Source organism: Serinus canaria, chromosome 2 (genome assembly GCF_022539315.1).
Source record: "Serinus canaria isolate serCan28SL12 chromosome 2, serCan2020, whole genome shotgun sequence".
Lineage (NCBI taxonomy): Eukaryota > Metazoa > Chordata > Aves > Passeriformes > Fringillidae > Serinus > Serinus canaria.
In genome coordinates this window covers 15129079-15154545 of record NC_066315.1, presented here as the reverse complement: position 1 = coordinate 15154545, position 25467 = coordinate 15129079, and the positions used below count along the sequence as shown (strand labels likewise).

The 25467-nt window shown below is 38.4% G+C and overlaps 1 protein-coding gene across 12 annotated transcripts in view; it reads right to left on the bottom strand.

The window, feature by feature from the left end:
• The window catches only part of ZNF438 (zinc finger protein 438), a 49014-nt gene extending 23869 nt beyond the window's left edge, over positions 1–25145 (bottom strand). For 4 of the 12 annotated variants that reach the window (XM_009085853.4, XM_018909264.3, XM_018909262.3 and 1 more), the window contains exons 1-3: positions 25082–25145; positions 22930–23011; positions 22387–22440 (exon numbers count right to left, since the gene is read on the bottom strand). The gene's annotated coding sequence lies outside the window, so the exon portion shown is untranslated. Of the gene's footprint in view, positions 1–9690; positions 9915–10613; positions 10726–22386; positions 22444–22929; positions 23012–24900; positions 25036–25081 lie in introns of those variants that run through there. The other 8 variants (XM_050971167.1, XM_050971168.1, XM_050971170.1 and 5 more) reach the window with 6 other exon arrangements.
• Positions 25146–25467: the final 322 nt, after the last annotated feature.

The window sequence follows — 25467 nt, the reverse complement described above, 5'->3', positions numbered from 1 at the left end:
CCTAATTAAACTATAAGACTTTTTGACTATTATGCATAATTAATTACTGATTTGATCTGATAAGACCAGACTACATATTTTATCTCTCACTGTGTACCTGCTGCTGTACATTAGCTTTCTTTTCAGATAAACAATATCACAAACACTAAAACAGCAATTTCATTGGAGTTACCCTAAAACTTCACAGAACCAGACAAACATCTCTGGCTGTGTACACAGCTACGCACAAAATCATTCAGGTTGGCAGAAACTGCACAAGGTCATCCCATCCAACTTCCCTGCTGAAAACAGGGTCAACGCTGGCCTTACAGCTTTGTCTGGATGAGTCTTAAAAACATCAACAACTGCCTCTCAGAAATCAAATTGTATTTACTAACTGACAGCAAAGGGTAGCCTGAAAATGACAGCAAAATTTGGTCTACATACATAGGACAGATTGTTCCATCAATTCCTATGGCAATGCTCTTACCATACTTCAGAAATACCTAAGCCTCCCCTATTTAATATTTAGTTATACTGATGGATTAAAGAGAACTTCAGATTGATTGGCAGAGAAAAAAGACATTTTGTAATAAAATGCCTTATATACTTTTTATTTACCTAATAAATAACCTGTTTTTATACTACAGGAGTCCAGATTATTTCAAAGAGCAGAACGAGGTTAACATACAAAGGTACCAACCAAAATAATTAAAGAGGACTACAGGAAGGATCAAAAAGACCCATTAGTTGTGTTTTACTTGTTTGGTTTTTTTCTTATCTTCCTCTACTTTAACATTTGAAGAACAAGCTTTATCTAGTAGTGTTACAACTTCCAGTGAAATCTTTAGATTCTGTTCATTTTAGACTACAGAAAGAACAAGGTCTGCAATGCTAAAAGGAGATCAAGTTCAATTTGATAGTCCTAACATTTTTTAGAGCTACTTGATACCTCAAAACATAACCACATGTACAAAAAATTTATTTGAATGTGTCAGATAACACAGCACTAAAAATTCCACTAATCAGAGGATTAAGAGCTACATTCACCTGCACAATTTTGACTGATTTAAATTTGAAATGTGATACTGAATTCTTCACAGAATCACAGATGGCCCTGAAGTTTTGTAGAGATTAAACAATAAATAGTCAATCAGTTCTTCTGACTGAAGTATTTTGGGTTACTTCAACACTAATCTGCATCTCTCTGATAAAACTTCCTGTGACATTCAAGAAGGATTTTCTTCAGGGTTTCATTATTTTCATATAGTCTGGGTAGGTTGTTAATGTTCTACTTAGAAGAAAAACCAACAGCTGAGAAAAAGCAAAAAAACACACCAGGCTTTGCAAGGTGAATTGCTTTTGCAATTCTGACTAAAATAATGTATTTATTTCTGATTTTACAGCTGCAAACTTAAACACAGTACTCAATTTTGCCATGGTACCAAATAAGAGCTTCATCTACAGCTGTTTCTATAAGAATTTCCATTACAAGTTTCTTAAAAGGTCAAGAAAGCTACATTGTGGCATTTATAAAGTTTGTGTAGCAATATCCTCTATACTTCATAAAATGCAATGTATGTTTTTTAAGTTCAATACATCGTCTTCACAGACCCAAGCAAAACAAGCATTCAAGAACTAAAAAATAAAAATAAAAATGAAAAATAAATAATAAAAATAACATCCATTTACTATGACTGTGCCAAATCAAGAAATAAATGACCTATGCCAAGATGGGAGTACTTCCAATGAGTTAAAATTCAAACTGCCTACCAATTAATGACTTTCTGTTTAAATTCCCTCTCAAAAGGGCTCACCTCTAACATGCATTCAAACTCCTAAGACAGAAGTTAAAGAAACAAAGAACTGGAAAATGGTATTAGCATCAAAAAAACCTAACACTGCCACATGCTTAAGACCATTAAAGCAAACTAAATTCTAAGGCCAAACAAACAAAAAAAGCTCTTAATTTGAATTATACACTGAACTATTTAGTGACTTATGTTGAAGGGAAAAGCCTGTTTTCTTCAGCTGAACTCAAAAGCAACTTCTAAGTTCTACTGAAGAAGTAGAATTCATTTTAGCACATGTAACTGTTGGAGGCACAACTTGCAGATAGCCCTCTAGTAAAAAATATTCCAGGTAAGGAATCAGATGTTGTACTAAGAACTGGTTCAACTGTTTTGGTGCTACACTGATTCTGCCCCCAAACTTTGCCTGTAATACTGCTAGCCCAGACTGTTCCAGGGCTGTGGATGGGTTTTTTTCTGGATAACTGAGTGTTCAGTACACTTCAAGAACACATGCTTTTAAAACTAGAGATGCAAATACAATAGTTGGATTTTTTTTTAACAATACCCAACATTAAAAACATTGCTCAACTATGAGTTGTATCTTAAGTTTCCCAAACATGATCCTACTCACCAGAAAGGAATATGTGTCTAACAGGTCATACCTAAAAATCCTGTAAAAATCTAATGACTAGCATAAGCAACTTCCATGTTAAACAGCTTCTACCTTTACTGCCTCCCAAGCATACAATAAACTGTTCTGCATTAGAAGAATCATCAAACAGTAAATTGACAAATTAGAACATGACCTCACTGAATCACCTTCATAAAACCCAGAGTTCCAAATTTAGTGCAAAAATTAAAAGGTTACATTTTATGTAAGTTCTGTCACAGTTGTGCCTTAAGTCTTAAAGAATATTGTGTAAATTTTATACTTGTATATAAAAAGAATTCCCAACATGCAACCAATGCCCTTAAAATTATCTTGCATAATATTAAGGGCAATTCAACATCCACAGCTGAAGATGTGAACTACAGCTCTGGAACCCTCATGAGAGGAGCAGCCAGGGAAGTGACAGCCCAGCTGAGAGCTGAGCACAGGCAGCATCTGCCCTCCCTGTTTCCGCTGTGCCTAGACTAATTCATACACACCCCAGCAGAGAGGTTCAGCTGCTCACCCACATTCTTTGTTCGGGAACATCCCTCTCATTCTCTGGGAAAGGACTGTCACCACTTTGCTGGATTCTCCTGCATGGAATGTCCCAGTTCCCTGGCTGGGAGCTCCCAGAGCTCTGACCCAACTGAAAAAGCAACTGTTGGGCTGAAGTGACTAATGTGTCATGTACTTTAGAACAATCAGAACATAATAGAGTGTATTTTCTAATCAATCTGGTATACATACATTTTTTAATACAAATAGTAGAATTTGAATAAACACAAACATTCCAGATGTAGCCTAGTTTTGGTGATATATTTTATTGACTAGCATCAAGGAGCACACAAAATATCAGCTGTTGTTAAAAAATGGTATACCATTCCTAGAAAATATATGGGACAACACATTCTATGATTTATTTAAATGATTCTCTTTCTTGCAGTCTATTACTGTCTATCAGCACTGTGTTACTGATGAACCATACTTACAAAAAAAACTTTCACACAGTTAAAAATACAAAAAAGAATAATAAATCAAAATCCAACCTGTCCTAGTTTACTGCCTTCACTCACTTAGCTTGTGCTGTTCTCATTGTGCAAATAGTCCTTGCCAAAATAATTTTCATTTTTGTATCCACCACCCTGTTTGTTGTCTGAAAAACGTTAAAGGCACAGAGCTTCAAAGACCATCAGACATTTTTAATGAAGTGTCCTTAAAACATGTTCACGGAGAAAAAATGTGAAATAAACATGTTAAAATTATTCCTGGAGGCTGTCCAGCAACCAGCTGTGGCGTGCAGTCTATGCTAACCATGGGAACATTCTTCTTTCTCTATGGGCCTCCAGCTTTGTCTTCTGTTCCTACGGATATTTGTATTCCAAATGCATTCAGTTAAATCTCAAACTAAGCAAGATCAAACTGAATTAGTACTTCAAGAGGAAAACAATTAAGCATGACCAAGCTTTTAAAGCAGCTACGTTTTTTTGGTTTGACACACAGTACCTTTTCATTAATTTACCATAAAAGCCATGCTGGGGGACACCTACACTGCTTGAGTCATGTCAAGCCTTCAAATTCTAACAGTGAAGTTCTGCTCACTTAGGGCAATTAAATGACCAAACATCTATTTTTTTAATAGCAGCACTAATTCCTACTTTGTGTCCAAATCCAAACTTTGCTAGTCATGCTCAGTGTCTGCAGATTACAGCAGAGTTCTAATTATTTAAGACACTACTCCAGCATGCACAAAGAGAGTGAAAAAAAAGGCAAAGGTCACAAAAGAAAGGCTAAGGAAAAAGTGGGCCCAGTGCTCAGCAGAGAAGGTGAATGAAGCAATGGAACAGGCTGAGGCACTGATATAACATTACCAAGAGTAGATGAAGGTGCAGTCATACAAATCCATAGGATCAGACGAATGCATTCAGTAGTGCTGAAAGAGTGTCACCAGAGGGATGCACTCCATCATCTTTCAAAAGTCATGGCATCAAGGGAGATTCCCAAAGACTGGAAAAAGGCACATAGCCATCTTCAAGAAAGGCAAGAGAGAGGATCTGGGGAACTACAAGACAGTCAGTCTAATATCAATTTACAGAAAAAGTAACCCCACGCTGCAGTACAATGTAGGTCTGACTTGCCCATTCTCATCAGCATTAATTATGCAATTCTCCTTTAAATCTTCACTGACAGCATACTACTATCGGCCTTTTCAAGGTGCACTTATTATACTTTCTAAATTTGGGCACATTAGTTCCCCTTCACCTCCAGCCTTCTAAAATTTCTCCACTGTTCCATGATTTGTTAAAACTCAAAATGAATAATTCATACAGCTTCTAAGCTTTTTTTCTTTTTTAGTATCTGTAGGTGTCAGTGCAGCAGATTTAAAAACATTTAACATTAATAGTTGCTGGTACAGTGATAATACATTCTTCCCATCACCAATGATGGAGGTGGTGAGATGTAAAAGCATCATCCAGCCTCTTTCTGAATACAGAACAAAATATTTATTGAATATTTATGCCTTTCTCTTCACAGCAGAAATTTATCATCCTTGCCCAGTATAGGACTTCTATCACTACTAAGCTTTTGTACCCTTCAAGAACATCCTCTATATTTAAAGAACTCCATTGTACTCTACTGCCCACAGATTTTTATTAATAACTTTACCTCCCTAATCTCCTGTCTCCAAGCCATACACTGCTTGCCATCATCAGCTCCCCATTCTTTAAAACTGTATTGCTTCACTCCCTTCCTTACCTTGTTTCAACCAAACAAATCGTGTTTCCTAAGATAAGAATTGTTCCGGGAGTAACTAAATGAACAAGCAGTGTCAAGCAAGTCACATTTTTATGCCCAAATGCTCCTTGTTTTTTAAGTCTGCTCTTCTTTTAAAGATTAAAGCTGGAGGTGTGTGCATGCAGAACTTGTTCTTGGCTCCCAACCTGCAAAATTAGATCACAGCTCCTAACACACCTGCTCTATTTATTCTACATGCCTCAGAAAGAAAAACCTGTACAGAAGACATCAGAGTGGCTTTTATTTGTTTGAAGACTGTCAGATAGATATAAAGAATTATTTTTGAAGCTTCAAAAATTGATTAGTGACCAAGTGATTTTTCAGCATAAACTCCCAATACCTGCAACAGGCTGAATTCTCAGAATTTTTCTTTACTGAATATAGAATAACTTTTAAGAAACTGCTCATCTTTCTAGGATCTGAATTACATTGATAAAAAGTCTCCAATATATTTTTTCCAGATAAAAAACACTGGCACAGTACTACTTTACTTGTCTTTTGAATGGTGAGAACTGTTCAAGCAGGCAACAAAACATTTAATATACAAGACCACAGAAAAGTCAGTAAGGTTTTGCTGTGACATTTCATTTTTTAGAGGTTCTCTAGTGAAAACTCATTAAACATGTTTTAAAATACAAATTATTTCAGTCAGTTATAGTTTTCTTTACACAGCTGTAAATTGTTTTTTTAATCTACTGTTTTGCTTTATCTCAAAAACTTGCACTAGATAGCAAAATATACAAGCCTGGACACAGAACATAGTATCATTTAAGATTTAGATAAGGGTTTTTATATGGAAAGAACATTATCAAATGTATTTCTGTAAAAACAAAAATCAATGCTTCCCTTGAAGCAAAGCAGAAAACCCTGCCTATTATTTCTACCACATTCCCGTCTGTTCTTCAAAGTCATTCACCTTTCACTAGTAGTGAAATAATGTAAGATCTGTGCTGTAAACTTTGTAGTTTTGAGATGTGCACTGGGTGAATGCCAACAATGTGCATCATTCTCTGTATCAGACATTGATTCATCCAGCTCAACTACTTCTTTTTAGAGCACTGGAAGGGAGGATGGGAGATTAAAAATAATGGTGTTAAGTGCCAAAGACATTTTGCACTTTTCTTCTAAGCTGTTTCTGATCTGTGTGAATTCACTTGCTGCGTGCAGACCTCATGGCCCATACCATGTAAATGTCAATGATCATGCCATAAATCAGAACTGAATTAACCTTAAAAACGAAACACAGAATTGCAGTGACAAAGAGTTCCCTTCAAACACACAGTCCTGTGATGAATCTAAAAAAGTAAGTATATCCATAGATGACAGTTGCCTTCAAAGATAAATAAGTACATATGTTTTTCAGTATTTCTGGCTATATACGTGTTTAATTTGCAAGTATTTTAAAACTGTTGACTGCAATAGCTGTAGCACCTACAGTATTCAAGTATCACGAAAATTCACAGACTGGAAGCCAAATTAATTTTATACAGGTGTAAGAATTGAGCTTAAGTTTCTGAAATGTGAGGTTTTGGATGGGAATTTTAAAAGAAGCCTCCAATTAGTAAAAAATTTTAGACAAAATATATATATATTTACCAGATGGCAAAACATAAAATTACTTTGAGCATGAGAGCAGATGACAAGAACAGAACTCTTCCTCCACAGGAGAAACACATGTATAATAAGGGTAAAGTGTATTCTGTCTCCTAACATCTTTCAAACTGCTAAATACCTTGTAAAGTTCTCTGTTTTCATGACTGTTAATCTAAAACCATAAAATTAAAAAGACTTAAAAATACAGAATCACAGAATAAGTCCCTGAGTTGGAAGGGACCCACAAGGATCACAGAGTCCAACTCCTGGCCCTGCACAGCACCACCCCAAGAGTCACTTCATGTGCCTGAGAGCACTGTACAAACACTTCGTGAATTCCACTGGGCTTGGTATTGTGACCACTGCCCTGGGGAGCCTGTCCTGGTGACCAACCACCCTCTGGGTGAAGAACCCTTTCCAGATACCCAAGCTAAACCTCCCCTGACACAACTTCAGGCCATTGCCTCATGTCCTGTCACTGGTCAGCAGAGAAGAGATCAGTGCCTGTCCCTCTCTTCCCCTCACAAGACTGCAGTGAGGGATCCCCTCAGTCTCGTCTCACCCAGGCTGAACAGACCAAGTGATCTCAGCTCCTCCTCACACGGCTTCCCCTCAAGGCCCTGCACCATCTTTGTGGCTCTCCTTTTTATGCTTTCTAACAGTTCTGTATCTTTCTTACACTGTGGCACCCAGAGCTGCCCCCAGCACTTGAGGCGAAGCTGCCCCAGGGCAGAGCAGAGCAGGACAGTCCCCTCCCTTGCCCTGCTGGCCATGCTGTGCCTGATGCCCCCCAGGACAGGGTTGGCCCTCCTGGCCCCAGGGCACTGCTGGCTCAGGTTCAACTGGCCCTGGACCAGGACCCCCAGGTCCCCTTCTGTGGCACAGCTCTCCAGTGTCTCCTTGCCCAGTCTCTACATCCTGGGTTGCTCCATCCCAGGAACAGAATCCAGCACTTTGCCTGTTGAACTTCATGTGGCTGGTGGTTACCTGGTCCTCTAATCTGTCGAGATCTCTCTTCAGGGCCTCCCTGGGATACATCAGGCACAGCATGGCCAGCTGGGCAAGGGAGGGCATTGTCCCACTCTGCTCTGCACAGGAACAACCTGCTCTTGAGGTCTCTGCAGTTTTGGGCACCACAACGTAAGAAAGACATAAAGCTGTAAGAAAGTGTAAAAAGGAGAGCTACCAAAATAGTGAAGGGCCTTGAGGGAAAGCCGTGTGAAGAGTGGCTGAGGTCACTTGGTCTGGAGGAGACTGAAGGGAGGCCTCACTGCAGTCTACATTTTCCTCACGAAGATAAGAGGAGGGACAGGCACTGATCTCCTCTCTCTGCTGACCAGTGACAGGACCTTAGGGAATGGCCTGAAGCTGTGTCATGGAAGGTTTAGGCTGAATATTAGTTAAGATTCTTCACCCAGAGGGTGGCTGGGCACTGAGACAGGCTCCCCAGAGAAATGTTCACAGCACCGAGCCTGCCAAGAGGTCAAGAAGTGTTTGCACAATGCTCTCAGGCACAGGGGCGTAACTCTTGGAGCTGCCCTGTGAAGGCTCAGGAGCTGAACTTTGATGATCCTTGTGGGACCCTTCCAACTCAGGATACTCTGTGATTCTTTCTATGCATCAATGGCAAACAACATAATTCATCAACATTTTAGTAGTATTTAAGACTCTATCATATAGAGTTCAAGTCAAGAAAGCCACCTAGATAAATGTGCCCTTAAAAATCCAGTCATGAGGCGCTCTGTGACTGAACAGCTTGTGAACACTGAAAGTGAGAAACCACTGCATTTGAAAACAAAGCGCCTTCAGTTCTACCAAATGTGCTGTTACACCGGATGTGTGTTAAATTTGTTTACATGTTACTTTTTATAGCCAGTTCCAAACAGAGGCACTTAATCTATCCTTAGATAAGTAAAATGAATTAATTACTATCAAATCCTAGACACATTTATGCATTTTGTCACAACAGTAATTTACATGTCCTCCCTAAGAGAGAACAACTCTGAATATAAAAATACATTTGACTACATTGTCTGAAAGCTTAAAAGCTCCCCTAATTCAAATCATTCCTCATTTCTATAGCAGCTTGTTAAAACGAGAGTTTCTTTCTCTGCACTGAATACACTTAAGGTTAGGTCCAATTCTTCCCTGCATCACAGCTATATGTATCACTTTGCCTCTAGTACATCACAGACATCGAACTCCACAAGAATTTTATGTTAAATCACTAGATCAACATGGACACACACACAGAGGATAAACAGAACAAGTTTACATCCTGTAACATGACTTCTATACAAAAAGAAAGAGACGATTCACATAGACTCTAAAACCACAAGTTTTTCATGGAAGAAAATTCATTACCACTAAGGGTACTTTCCACCAGGATGGTGAAATTCATAATAGAGAGTCTGGTTGGTTACATTCTAAGTATTTTACAAAATAAATTAAAAACAGGTTACCTTTAATTACAAAATAGCGAGTAATTCTTCTCTGCCTTCATCTGAGCAGAAGCAAAATTAAACAGGTAAACTAAATGGCAAGATGAACTATACATCCTGTTAGATGGGAAACAGGCCTCAGGAGGGTTTGCCTCTCAACTAACTAACTCTAAATTCATCAGTGTTTTCATAATTTATAGTCACAGGTGAGCTGTTTTGGGAAAAAAAGCTTTAAACAAAGTTTTACCCAGCTGCACAGAAGCCTACCATGCTTGCAATATGTTGAATACATACCCAAGTGGATATGCAAAGGTAAACCCACTTCATACAAAGTGTCCTAACAAATCTCAAGTATCTGAAGATGACAAATAGGCCACAATAAAATGACTATGTAACTGGAAATTACAAGCAGCATCCTTTCCTGACCAGTTATACTCACCTAGTGCTTTATGGCTTTTTTCACAGAACTACTGTACAAATACTTTATGCCAGGACTGGATTTCTCTGTGTTGAATAACACCCCATAAGAACATCAGGTTCAACAACAAAAATAGACAGATCTGACAGCCATGCTCCCAGTTACATGATGGACTATGCAATTAAGAACTGGGCAGCACACTGACTGCATTCCAATTGTAACTCAGGTGTCAAATTGAAGATTTCCTGAAAAGATTAAAGACATTTTCATTAAAATATATTCTTCCTATCATTCACTAGCATAGCAGCACAGTCAACAACACACATGCCAACTGTTTTAATTTCTATTTATATAGTAAAGCACAGGCATTGGAATGCATGAGAATTAAATTAAGAAAAGAGCGCAAACTGATACAATTTATTACCTACAAACCATTTTCTTCCAGGTATAATCATATAATCCCATTGAGCTCACAGTTACACATTCACAAGACTTCAGTCAGTCAGTTACTGGGAAGACTTCTGAGTATCTGTGCTGCAAGTACATTAATAGAGCTAAACAAAATAGAATTACTTGCAGCCTGAGAATTTCACAAAGCAGCCAATTAAGTGCACAAATTAGTAAGACTAGGGTTATGACAGAAAAGTTACCTATAACAGAATAGTAAGATAATGAGATTGCTCTTAACTGAAGTATCAAAATTCAGACTACTTCTTGAACCAATAGAGCACAGAACCTCCAACTACTTTCTCTGACATTGTTAGGGAAAAAAAAAAAAAAAAAAAAAAAAGGAAAACACAAACCAACCCAACATTCACCAGTGTCAATGTATCAGCACATTACAACTCCTCACACCCTAAAAAAACCCTGCCATCACAACCTTTCATCTTTCTTGGCACTGTGAGAAAACAGCATAAAGGTCATGAAAAACAAACTTCACTCACATTCTTACAGGTGTCTCCTCCACATTAAAGCTGAAGAGCAGCACAGAAAACCTTTTGGTGCTTTTGCAGAACAGAACACTTCAGTTCCCACACCTCTAAAGTCAACATTTTTCAGTAGTATACAGTCACTTCTATTTAAAAACAAAATAATACCTTGGGTTTACTGTTTATATACTAAAATTGAAAATCAGAAGAAACACAGGATAACTGAACTATGTAAGAAAGACAGAACTGAGTAAGACTCTGGGTTTTTTCTTCTTTTTCTTTTTTTTAATATGCTGCTGCTGCAAAGAATTCAAAAGAAAAGATTCCTGAAGGCTCAGCTAAGTAGTTATACATTCAAACAAGCTTAAAAAGATTTGCCAATTATATGGTCAAAAGTAAGAAGCTACAGTCAAAATCTGTCTTTTTTATATCATAACCTATTTTCCAAATGTATTAAGAAAAAATTATCTTCAATGTGAACTCGCAGTCATTCAACCAAGATTCAGCAAATTCTAAACCCACACACTTGATTTGTGATGTATTTTGGCTGCTAAATCTGACTCTAAAAGAGTGATGTGCTACCTTATTATTATTTTTTAAAAGATTTCTCTTGGGATTGCACAGCAAAGCAATGAGTATGTAGCCTATCTTACACAGGAAGGAGAGATTTTTATCCTCAAAAACAGGAGGTTCGCCCACATGATCACCTGGGACAAACTTGGCCAGTGGAAGCAGGCTAGAAGGTTATAGGAGCCTGGGAATGTTTAACATCAAGAAAGCAATTACAGCCCAGCAAGATCAGAAGGAATTACACAGGAAATGTGAACAGTAACCCTTTCCTGCCAAAAAAAAAATCATGAAAAAGTCAGCTCTCAGCTGCCAGACTATAAGGCTGCACCAACCAATTGCAAAATGCAGGAATGGAAAAAACACTATATATTACTAGGCTATAAATTCCCAACGATGTGATAAAGCTACACCTCCATGAAAACAAAACCCCTGGTCTTTCTTCTTGCCATGTATATGCAGTGTAATTAAAGCCCAGAAGAAACACAAAAAAGTTGCAAACGTCACACAAGAATGGTCAGTTGTCTCTTCTGGACTTTTCTTTCACATTTACACTGACGAAACAGTGTTCCCTCTAGAAAATGGTCAAATACCTTGTTTTTATTTAGTCAGGAAAATCTCTTTCCAAAATATGTAGGGCATTATTCAAGCAAGAATGCTAACTCTCTCAGTTACCTATTCTATAAAAATTATTCTCCCAAATTCTGAAATAAACCCCGTAACTCAGCAGAATGGGCTCAAAGTACTCCATGTATTAGCTGGTGAAACAATTTCTATTCTCTAGGGACATGGGGGAATTTGAGTGACCTGACTGTAGTTCAGTATAGTTAGAAAGCCTTCAAGTGTGATATTGGAAAGTTAACAGTGATCACACGCCTGTCCTTCACACAGAACTGGGATCCATTTTAGTGAGATGAGATTTTTTTGCTAAGCCACTCAATAAGGAAAACAGCATTCCTTCAAATCTACCAAGACCTAATGCTGTACATAACCCCAGGCATAAAGAGATGAGCAACAAAGCAACCAAGCACTACTGGTTTTATTAATTTATTGATTAAAATTACCATAAATATATCCTTATTAAAAAAAAAAATGTGCTTTCCTAAAAAGAGTCCTAGTGTGTATCTGCTCTACTGAAAAACGAGATTAAAAGATACTTTCACAATTAAAAAAAGAATCAGTGAATTACCTTATTTAAGCAACATATTTCTTTAGCTGTTCTTAAAATTACAAATCAGAACAGTATCATGACAAACTGAACTGCCAAAACCAGTGTATCACTTTAGCTTTCCTTCCAACCTTGTGACTTAGGTGTTCCCCTCTACCTGCCTTTACTATCAAAGCCTTTCTTTTCTCATCTTTTCTGTTGGATTATGTTTTGTTTCCTTTTCATTGCCTTCACATCTAAGGTAGGTGGGATTTTGCCATTACTAAAGCCACATGCACAATCAATTCCTGCACAGCTGAAGTCTACTCAGCTACCTGCTCAGTGGAATCTCTAAATAAATAAAATCAAGGGGCAAAAAAAGAAGAAAATACAAAAGCAACACATGAGAATTTCAACTAGGGCATGCAAATAGGGCAGAGACAGCGCAGTAAAGAAGCAACAAGGACAAGAAGTAATTGCTGACATTATGGCCTGCACAAGTAACCATAACTCCCATTCTTCAGGAGATAAAACAGAAACATGAAACAATTATATTTTCTATTATTTTACTGAGATGGAAGCTGAAAAGAGACAAGCACTGTGACCTCACTCTGGAGACAAAGAGAAAGTTCCATCTTCTCCTACACTAAACCTAATCCCACTTCTAAGGGTTGGTGATTTGCAAAAATAAACTGAACTAGCTTTCCCAGTCAATACACATTCTTCAAAGATTAAAGTCACTTCTCCTAAATTTGTCTGTCTCCACAGCAGATTAAAGATTTAGCAGTACAATATTCATACAAGATGTTCGCCAAAATAACTGCAGTAGTGGATGAGCCACTAGTTTTTCAACAGCTATAAATGCAATGTGAATCTATCCACAGCAGATAACACTGCGTTCTGTTTGTTCATCAGTCAGAAAAAAATATTTCAATATTGTTGCAAGATATTCTGTTTTCAAAGGACTTGTACATGAAGCAAAAATACTCCCAGTGATACTGTGTGGGTTTTTTCAGTTCAATGTGTTTAAAACCACAGCCTATTTTCAGCCAGGTGAGCTGACTGCAGTCTGTCAGAAGCCAGGAGCTGCCTACAAGGGCTATTACTGTGCGAATGCGTTGGTGGCAACAGCCATGGGAAGGGTTCCCTGCACCTCCCAAGTGTAGGCAGCACATCAGAAACTGAGCATTCCTCTCAACACATGAATTTGTAACTGACTCATCTGCTGCACCCTGAAGCAGCACTGTGGCTCACAACACTGGGTACTGCACAGTATTCCTTTGCAAATCAACATTTTCCAACTGGCCACATCTGCTCTTTGTGAAACCTCGGTAGAATCTGTATCTGAAAACTTGTAGGAGTTGAACCCAGTGATCCTTGTAAACCCTTCCAACTCAGGATATTCCATGATTCTAGTGTACCACTACAAGTAATGCTCTTTAATTGGGAGATTACTGGCATTCACCTTATTTCTAGAAAGAAATGTAATCAACTTTAAGGATTTCAAAGTAGAAAATGTCAGATTTTGGGCCTGTGAAACCACTTTGTAATGAAAAAGTGAATTCCAAAGATACTAGTTTTGAAAATTACTTCAAATTACTTAAAAATTATTCTTCTAAACACACTTATTTGTAATATGACTAGAAATAGAATTAAAATGTAAAACTTCCTTTTTTGGGGACATCTACAATCAGCCAATCTAACATGAATTACTATTCCTACCCAGTACCTTCCTCAGTGCAAGTATACACATTAAACATTTTATCCTTCCCAATCCAGAGCAGCTTTCTAAAGATAATTACCAAAAACTGAATTATCAGGTAACTACACCAGTGACACACAAGTCTTGGAGAGAGAGAGGCCAGTAAAAAAAACTTGAAATCATTCTCTGTAAATATCCTCCATCAGGCAAGCATGGCTATTCTCTCTCAACCATTACTAACATCTATGAATTCTTTAGGTTTATCTATTAATTTTGCAATTATTAATAAATATTTTGGTTATGGTCTTTCTAGTGTTTCCTGTTTGAAATAATATGAAGAGAATTCAAACAAATCACTTTCATTATTGAACACTTTAAAACATAATTCCACTTGGAGAAAAAAAGACTGACATGCCCAGGTTAATTATATCTCTCATCACTGAACTCCCTCAGGTTAAATAAGGCTCAGGATATTTAGCCTGTCCTATTCCCCTGATAGGATACATGCAATAGTCTATAGGTACAGTCCACTTTACAAATAATTTTTTTAAATTTTGTTTTCTAGGAGAAAGATGCTTTACAAATACTGAGATATTACCATCAATACATTATTCTTTTTCCTTGATTTGCATTTTTGATGATGGTCAAATTAAAACCCATTATTCCCCAACTATGGAATTAACAGTTATGGAATAATGGGTTTTAACTAACTGTATAACTAAGATTTTGTATTTTTGACTTTTTTGCCTTTCCAAAATGAACAGCTTCTTGGAACAGGAAGAGACTTACCCAGAACAAACCAGTTGTACATCCAGAGCTTCCATCAATTTATTAGCGTTAGTATTAATCTGAGGAATTTTTATGCTTCTCAAAAGGTGATCGGCTAAATCTTTCAAAGGTATCTACATTTCTGTAAGTGTAGAATAATTTTAAAATTGAAAAAGAAAAGCAAGTTTGGTTCACTTTAATCTTGAACATGAACAAAGCTTTCTTTCAAAATTGAACAGAAATTTCCCTTTCCAATAAACAGCAATATTTTATACCAAATATTTGAATATTTTTAGATGCAAAAAACACCTTCATAAAGGTTTCAAAACTTTTGCAGTCAATTAGATCAATTATACCTTAATAACATCCTAGACCAGCTCTCCTCAGAAAGCTACCCACCTATACCCAACTATCTTCAAACCATGCTAGTACATTAATGTAGGCTTGACTCTGGCATGAAATCATTAAAAGAGAAATAAAACAGGTAAAACTTTGATCTAGCCTAAACACTCTACAGTTTCATGCTTCTTTTGAAGCAAAATCTTATCATGTAAAAGAAACCTTACAAATACCTAATTACTTAAATCCTCTAGAACACAGTCTTTAAACACAGAATCCACAACATAACCATTTTCCTAACTTTTTTTTATGTGGCCACAAAGTCTTTCCCACACAGAGAAATTTGACAGCCAGGTGAAAACTAGCTGTAAGAAATTAACTTCAGGGTAAACATAAATGATGCTAATCAAACACACCAAAACTGTTACGTTTCACCAGCTCACCTTAGGCAGCACATGCTCTAAACTGGTCAGAGGTGAAAAATCCTGCACTGGACTAGACTAACTCAGTGTCTGAAAAACTCTCCCAGCAGCTGTTGATCAAACCTGGCTTCCTTATCTTTTAGGAAATCCAAAAGGCTTCACTCAATCCTCCTGGAGCAGCTCTGGCCACAAGTATCTCCAGGCCTGTCACTTTCAAGTCACTGAAATTAGCTGTCTAACCCAAGAAACTCACATATTACAGCCAACAGGCAAGTTATTCCCGTGTTCTTTTAGCAGTGCACTGACAATTTCTTCAGCAAAAGACATGGGAAGGTTTGTTCTCAAACCTGAACAGCAGGTTTGAGAACAGCAGCACACTCTGCTCAGCACTTTGTAGAGAAGAACAGAGCACGTACATTATATACCTTACACATATGGTGCTTCAAGTGGGGTCAAGTGACCCCACTACACTAATTGCTTTGTAAAATAAAGTCAGACTTCATATCCCTACTAAATGCACAATAACATCCATTCCTTTTATTTCAAATCCCATCTCCCCAGCAAATTTCAAGAGCTAAACAAGGGTTCAGCTTCAGCACGAGAAGAGACAGCTCAAAGCAGGAGTCAACGGGGTTTACTAAAACACTAATACAAAATCAGTGAGTACCATCTCAAGGAAAAGTAGATTTATTATTGTCCTCCCTTCCAGATCACTGTGTAAATAAAACGCTTTCCTCACAGAAAAAAAAAAATTCCTCCATAAATTATCAAGTACATCATTCTACACATACAACAGAGAACTGGCACGATTTTCAAATACAGCAACATGCAATCAAAATTATGTAAATATGATGTAAATTACATCGTATTTATGTTTCTATAAACTATACTGTGGTAATATATACTTTTGCAGTGACAAAGATGTGAGAAAGAAAGACAAACAAACAAGCAATCAGGCTGCTAACTAACCAGGTATTTTCAGAAATGGCCCTTAATAAGGTAAGATTTAAAGAAAGAAGAAGCCACCACTGACTTTCAGAGCATTATGTTAATCCGCAAAAGTGAAAAGAAATAATCCAAAGCAAGACATTTCCCCAGGATCCCATGTACATCTGGGACCCACCTGATTATGTAAAGAATGGCAACATGTAATGGTGGCTTTTAAACGCTTTTTTTTCAAGTGGTGACAATCCAGAATAACAAAGTTTACTTTTCAGAAGTTCTAACCATAAATAATGTTTAAAGTTGACTGTTACTTTCGACTTATCATCCCTGGCAGAGTACCTCTCAGTTAGTGAAGTTTTTCTGCCTTGACAGGGGAATTCCATTTCAAGGATTCATGCAGAGAAAATGTTTCAGTATAAATCGTGGCTATTCTAAGCCAGGAAAATGTCCCACGGATTGCTAAGTTACCATCCTTCAGGCAAGTTCCCTGTAATTAAGGTATCAATTATAATTTCACAGGCATGTTTTATTTTATAAATAAACTCTGTTTCCACAATTTGAGCTGTGGGAAAGAATGTCTGCGTCAGTGCATCAACCCTTGCAGCACAGCAAGTTTTGAACTGAATGCCAGCTCCAAATGCTATAACACAGATTCTAGCATGGAAAAAATAGGAGGAAGACTTTCCTCTAACCCCCAAATTCCCACAAGCCTTCTGATTTTTTTTATTCCTGTCATGGCACCTCCGTGACATCTGCTCTTTGCTGCTCTAGAGCCAAATATAACAAATTTAACTCAATCTGCTGCTAAACACACCAAAAGTAAAAACTGCAGCCTGCACTAAACAGAGAGAAAAGGGCATTTAAGTGGGAATGAGAAAAAGCCGATTCTGCAGTCTTTTCCTGTTGAACACTGCTCCTGATGCTTTTATCACAGAGTTTTATGTTTGAGTTTGATAGAGACTGAAAGCAAACAGTTTCTAGGACTTGAACCATGCCAAAAGAAAAGACTGGCAAAGCGACAAGCATGCTCATTTAATTAAGATACCCCCACTGCTATTTTTATGACTTTTTACATACTTGCTGGGAGTTGGCAGGCTGACACAGAAGGCCAGAGTTAGCTCATTTCATCCTCCCAAAATATTCCATCACTCTAGGTACAGAACAAACTTGTGCACTGACTCAAATTAAATTACTGCAGGAACACCAGTTTAATGCATGAGCCCAGGCAATAGAAAAATCAAAGCTAAACAAAACAGTGTCTCATGAGTAGCAAGTCACAAAATCAACTGGCCTACGTAAATTCTTTCCATGAGGAGCCTGATGTTAATCCCCAAAACCTCTTTTCCTATATCCACCTCTATAAGAGAAACAAAGTAAATCAGTGCACCCTACCAAGAGAACTAGATTTACCTAGTGGGTATCTCCCCTAGATATAACCCAATACAGGGAGAGCAAACAAATTACAGATGCTGTAATTCTTTCTCCCATAAACAAACTAGGGATAGACTTAATTCCTTCACTCACACCAACAACACATGGTTTTTAGATGAGCTTTATTAAAAGTCATGATGGAAAAAATAATTTTGCAAGTTACAAAAAGATGAGGGGTTATATTATTTTAGGAGCAAAGGTAACCTGAGCCTGTGTAAATATTCTTGCACTCTAACTTACCCAATTTCTATTCAAATTTTTTTAAATTAAAATTATCCCAAGACTGCAGAGCTTAGGATCTATTTCTTAATAAACTGGTAAGACTTTCTCAAGTTTCCTTTCTCACTTTGTCACCCTAATTTCACAGACTGTCCCCTTACTCTTATAGCATGAACCAAAAAAACCAAAAGCTTTTGAGTTACTTCTCAAACAATCTGTGTTCTTGTGTTATACTTCTTCATACTTACTGCCTTTCAAAAGCTAAACAATCTCTTTTTTTTTTCCAATTTATCTTTATAAAAGCAAACTTCCATCCCCACAGATTCCTTTTTAGACTCTTCCCTGATTCCTTTCTTCTCTACATCCTTTTTAGAGGCATCCAGCCCCATATCCACTGTGATGACATGCTGTAATACAGTGATTTTTACCATAGCATTTTATACCCCATCACACTTTGTTTAGTTTGATTGCAAGTATGAACACAGGTATCAGAAGTGAAGAGAAGAAAAAAGATTTTCAATCCACAGTCCTCTACTTTGAGTATGTGGCATTACTAACATGCCAAGACATCATTTGGGGCCAGGTAGTCTTTGCTATTTTGTCCTTCAGCATAATTTATTCTTTGTAACTCACCCATTACAGACTGCAAATCTTTGCCATTTGCTGATCAGAGTACCATCCCAGAAAGAAAATCACTGCTTTACAGGAGAACACAAACACACACTAAGCAAAGGTAACTGTCCAGGACTGTTTGCTTTTAGGTCTTCAATGAGGAACCAAGCGTGCTTTGGCACAAAAACAAGTCAATTTTTCAAAGGGTAGGTCTGCTGTATGTTTTACTAAGACTGTAATAAAAAAAGATAACTCATACTATGGAGAACAAGAATATTCTGCATTCTACTTATTCTGCCAGAACTATGGAAAATACATAACATCTCTGAATTAACTTGCTAAATAACATAAAATATAATAGATAATATATTGGCCCTTACAAGGTACAATCCAGCCAAAACTACAAAAATTTTCCAAAAACACAGTGCATTACATTTCTAATTTGAAGATTTGAAATCATAACAGCCTATCACTATTTTTCTCTGGAAGCTAAGAAAAACAAGAGAATCTGTAAGACTTTTTTTTTTCCTCAATGATGAACAATATTGTAAAGTTTCCTTAATATTGCTGTTTAGGGGAAAACATAATAGAGCGATTGACCTGACTCTCTGTTCTTAAACACTCTGCTAAAAGAACAAACTATTTGTGAAAATAACAAAAACCAGCTGAAGGCATTTGGGTGGTCTCCATTTGAGTCCTCTAATATAGAACAGTTCCTTTTTTCTAAATCCATTACTGATTTGTTTTCCTGCTTCAGTAAAGCCTCAAAATTTGTTGATGACAAAAGCAACACAACCCACTGAACATCCATATTAATTTACTGGCAGGCTGCTAACTTCAAAGTTCCATGAACTTGATTCATCACACACAGAGTACTACACTTACATACACAACAGGACTATGCAGGTTTCTATAGACTGATCCCTTTTAATTCCCTGACAATATTTTAGGGGTCATATAGTCTTATCTTTAGGACACTGCACATAATTAGCAGAGACCAACGTTGGGTAGTTCAGCTTTACTGCCCTGCTTCCTAAAATCATAGATCTACCTTATTTCTTCACCAGCAGTTCTGTTTTGATTGAGCCAAAGAAGAGCAAAAACTCTCAGAACTTCATGTCTTGGTGTATGTAGCACTCTTTGACAGGACAGCCTGATATAAATCTGAGATCACATACCCTGAACAATCAGCAGACTATAGTCTCCCTTAGGAGGCCAACTAGTCATGGCCAAAATAATCCACCAGAATTAAGTTCTATGACATTCAGCAGAAGACTGAAGTGTGCTCAGAACTATAAAAATCAGTAACATTTTTGTAAAATCCCTATTTTCTACAGTTCATCTCAAATGACCACAAACATACATATAAGAGAAGTGAAGTGGCAAAGAAGCACAGTTATAACAACAATGACATCGGTCTAAGCTGTACTTTATCACCAAACACCATTTTGACAGTGTTGGCCCAAGAGAAAGATCCTTCAAAGAAGAGACACAGTCCCTTGCAATTCTCCTTAACAGCTGAATAATGCACCTAAAATTAAAACAATGCACCTTTGAGAGGTTTTTTGATTTGGTTTCTGCTTTGGGGTCACATAAAACCATTAAATAATTCCTACAGACATTTCAGCATTCAGCTACCGGTAGCAAAAGGCTTCATGAAAAAGACTGAGTATGGGAACATAGCTCTGACTGCTCTGCCACTCAAACCTGAACAGCAAAAATATTCCCTGGAGCTGTAACTTACAACCAAGCTAATATCCCAAACCAATTTCAGTGACAGATCCTAGTAAGTCTCCCAGAAGTTGTTTCTTTTCCCACAACTCCTTTACCCATCCAAGAAATTTCCAAGCAGCTTATCCATCTCTTTAGGACCTGCAAATACCCAAGTGAGCCACAAGAATACTCCTGTCTCCCCAGTGACTTGCAGTGACTGGGGCTCTTCAGCAGGGCTGAGACAGTCCAGCTCTGAAGCTCACCACATGACCTCTTCTTGGCATTAACCATGACACTTTTACTAAACCAACAATCCTGGGTTTAGACTTTCTGAAAAACAATAAACTGCTAAGCCACCAAATGAAACATGATGCATACACAGAAATTAACATTCTATAGCAGCCTCTAAAAGTAAAAGTCACACTTCAAAAAAAAAAAAAAAAAAAAAAAAGCATGTTTATGATTCAATACTCCGTAATTTTACTCTTTAAATGATTCCATGAAAAAAAACTCATTATTCTGCAAAAATAAAAGTTTAACCCCAAATTAAGTGACCACAACGTATTACAATTCTGCATGATGGACTGAGCTATTGATTACATTCTTTCCTTTCCATCTGTGCAACAATTCAAGGTGAACTAACAGCAAAGTACTAAACGTCTTCTGGTATGAGGACATCAGCCAGCCTTCTTTCAAGCAAGGCTTTCAGTACTGCAAAGCCTTCAAAAAGATGCAAGAAAAGAACCAAAGAGAAAAAGAAAAGTTCACAGTTTAGGTGAGGAAAACATTCTTTCCTAAAATGGTAAAAGACTGAAGTGACAAAGCAAAGATAGTCTTTCCTTAACTGATATCCTTTTACATCCTTGTTCAATACACAGTACAGTTCTACCCCAGTGAGGTTTATGGTGTTTTGATTATGTTATTGATATTAAGTGGAAGAGTTATCAGATTACAACGTATTGCTACACAAACCACGCTAACTTTCCTGCAACATTCAATTACACAATAAATACCCATGAAATCAGGCCTTTAAAAAAGTAATGCTTGAATACTACTGACACTAAGTATAATCAGCCAATTAAGGACAAACCAATACCAGCAAATACAGTACTATAATACAATAAGTCAAAGACACACTTAATTAGCAAATATCACACTTCATGATATTGAATAGAATGGTTTTGACCCAGTTGTTCTGTGGTTTCATGAGGTGATGAGACCAACAGTAATAGAGCAAATACAATACAAAGAAAACAGCATTCTCAAAATGCCATTTTAAGCTGGCAGTAAGAATCTCTTTATTAATCAGCACAAGAAAGAATGAAATTTTAAAAACCTCACAACTTTATATAAAAAATAATAAAAAATAAAGATCTCTGTCATATAATTTAATGGTGATTATATTGTGAAGAAGTCTGTAATTCATTTAACCTTTGACAAAAAACATGCAAATATACTCCATGAGAAAGGCTAAATTATTACTCAAGGAACACTGTTTCTCTTATTTGCCAGTGTTAGTTTTGTAAAAAAAATATGGTCATGTTTTAAATTTGTTTTTAAAAAATCTTTTGAAGTAAAACATGTTCTGGATCTCTGTAAGTGAATTAAAACACCAACATGAAGTATTAAGTCTTAGCAAATAAGGCCCATGTCTTGTCTTGACTGCAAATAAGGATGAGCATCAAAACATACTTTCCTGATGCTGAACCACTAATATCTTTTATGGAAACGATGAAAACAATTAGTTTCACTGGAGTACAAACCCAAAGGAGTACACCCTCAATGACCTTAAAGAATTTTAAATGGGCAAATAAACAGCAACTCAAACACAGAGACAAAAACTGTCTTTATGTTCAGATGGACAGAGAATCAAAATCGAAAACACTCCATAAAGATTTTACTGTAATCTTTCAACATACCCACCTTATTCGTCCTGCTGCTGCTATGACCAATGAAACATTTCATCCATCTTAATTCCTACTTCAAGGAAATAAAAAACAAACAAAAACAGAAAGTTCCAATATCTGAGGAAATACATTCAGCAAAGGACAGAAAATCGCATTTAATAAAAGAGATAAACATTTTAGGAAGCAGTGAATAAACAAGAATTCTAATAAAACATGTTACCCACAATACAACAGCATCTCCTCTGAGGTATACCATACATTAACAGGACTTTAGACTAGAAATTATAATAATAAATATCTGAATAAATATTGCTAAAATAACTGATGAAAGTTCATACATTCCTGATTTTTCCATGCACTTTTAAAACTCTGAAGTTTCTTTAATTGCAACTGCAGCAATATTTCCAGTCAGCTTCCAATCCAAGTCCTACATTCAACACTTGGCTATTTCAGTTTCACCTGACACCGTCTACCTCCTTAGGTGCAAATAAATACATAAAACCATCACCAGTTTCATACAGACATTTAAAACATTAAACCACTTCTATAAATGTTTTACCTGTGCACATAAAAATGCTTGAAACAGTCCAAGTCACTGATGAAGAACACTCCTCACACCTAGCACAACATAATCCTTGAACCTGTACATCAAAAACATATGTGTGACAATAACTACGCATTTTTAAGGCTTCAGTGAGAAAGTCAGAAATATCTCATATATGCTTCTCCCCATCATTGATAGTTCTGATATTCTCACTCACGAATAAGATGCAGGAAACATAAGAAACCAGTATTTTCTTCATTAAATGTTTTGAAAAATACTTCAATTATAACTTCAGCTACTCCAATCTATTTCTTTAATAGCCTGCTCAAAAGCTAAATGCATTTGCATAGTGCTGGTTTTCTTCTGATCCTCCAGTTATCATTACCGAAGAATATCTTTAGAATTGAATACTAAGAACATTAGATCATTACAAAAAATATTTTAAATATATGACTTGTCATACACTTTATTTCTCCCTTTTCCCTTCTGTCTTTTGACAAACTCTAAGATGGAAAAAACACAATTCTTCTAGCTACTGAAGCAGAAAAAAAATGCACTCATCCCTGATGTATTTTGCTTTACATAAAAGTAACTTTGAAAAATATTAACTTAAACTATTACTAAAAATAACTAGCTACAATCAAGTTATTGAAAAAACAAACAAAAGAACAACACCTCAGTATTTTGATTGCTGAATAGTTCTGTGGGGGAAAAAAACTGCAATAAACTACTGTGATCCAAGGGAGCTGGGCGTTTACCCTGTTATCCTCCTCTTTCCTTTTTATTAAGGAATATTAACATGAAAGACCACTTTTAATGGCATATAACAGGTTCAAATAAATTAGAATGAGAAAATTCAAGACTATAATTAGCTTAACTACACAACATTTAAGGGCTAGGCTGTTGAACGAGACTTTAATACACATTAAAAAGCTTCAACAACAGTTACATTGGAGAAGAAAGGAAGTGAGCACAAGACATGCCACATCAATTTTAATTTAGGTATAGAAATAGGTACACCTTTTAAAAGAGTATGACTTTTGGGCAAAATAAATTGAAAGAAGCCAATCTTTCATCTTGTTTTAAATCTGCAATGTTGCAGACATTTGCAGTCTTTTGAAAACTCTTTAATGTGGCTTTAAAATGCTTCCCTCCTTGTATTATCTACGCCAGACACATCTGATCACTTGGAACCTGGAACATCTTCCTGATGTCATTATTAAAAGTTCCAATGGATTCATAAGCTGACAGGCCTCAGTAAGTTGCACACAAACACTACATCCATTTACTGCATCCATTTCTGCAGCCACAGGACAAAACGCCTTTGGCTCTCAGTTCCTTCCAAATGGTAAGGAGCCCGAGAGGGCTGCGCATCGTATTTGTACTTTTATGGAAGCAGCAGCAAGGTTATGAAACATCGCTCAGGCCTCGGAGTGAAGAACAGGGCGCACAGCTCTGACTCACGCTGGCAGGGACCGCATAGGAGCCAAACGCTGCCACAGAACTTGGAGGGGCTCACTGCTACCCCTCACAGAGGTCACGCTCTATGGCCACCACTGAAAAAAGCGTGCGCTGTACAAGCAACCATCGTGACTTGTAGAAGCCGGTCACACGCGGCCTTTCTGCAGGTCTTTATTACAACCTCAGCACCGGCAACGGCAGTCACGCCCTCTCGCAGTTTCCGCGCCCGCGGGGCTGATACCGCGGGCCGGGCAGTGACAGCCCCGGCCCGGGGCTCGGGTGGCCGCCTGGCTCAGGGCTCACACGGCGCCCTCGGCCGAGCGCCGCAGGCCCCGCACCGCCGCTCCCGGGCTCCGGCGGCGGGAACCGTGCCGGCCCCGCACACACCTCGGCGGCCCGGGGGAAGCTGCCGAGCCCTCCGCACCGCCCGGCGCCTCGGCCGAGCCGCGGACCAGCTGTGCCGTACCGGGGCGAGCCAAGGGCCCCGAAGGTGCAGAGCTCCGGCGAGAGACCCCTCGGGCTCACCGAATGAGGGCCGGAGGAGGCACCCGCCCCGCCGAGAGCCGCCACCCCTCCGCCTCTTGCTTCCCGGCCCCGCGCCGCCAGCCGGCTCCACGGGCGGGGAGAGAGCGGGACAGCCGCGCCCCGGCGCCGCCCGCCCCCAGCCCGGGCCGCGGCCCCACCGCCGCGGGGGGAAGGAACTTACGAACACCCGCTGTGCCCGGGTCCCGCCTCCGCGGCGCGGGGCGGTGGCGTCACCCCCGCGGGAAGGCGCAGGGGCGGGGCCGCCGGCGGGCGGGCGCTGTCGGACGGAGTGGGGCGGCGGGGCCGGGGCTTGTTCTGTGCCCGGGCTTCGAAGCGCTGCTCCGGGGATGCGGCCTCGGGCAGCGCTGTGCCGAGTGAGGTCTTCCCTCCCCGTCCCAGCCAGCCACTGCCGGGGGAGAAGCTGCGCTCCCAGCCGGTCCCCGAAAGTGGTGGTTGTCAGGCAGTGGGATGGGAGGGTTTTGGGGGCCAAGTCAGAAAAAAGGAACCTCTAAAAAGTACAGGAATTGTGCTGGAAAATAAGCATAAGGGACTTGAAAGCACTGGGTC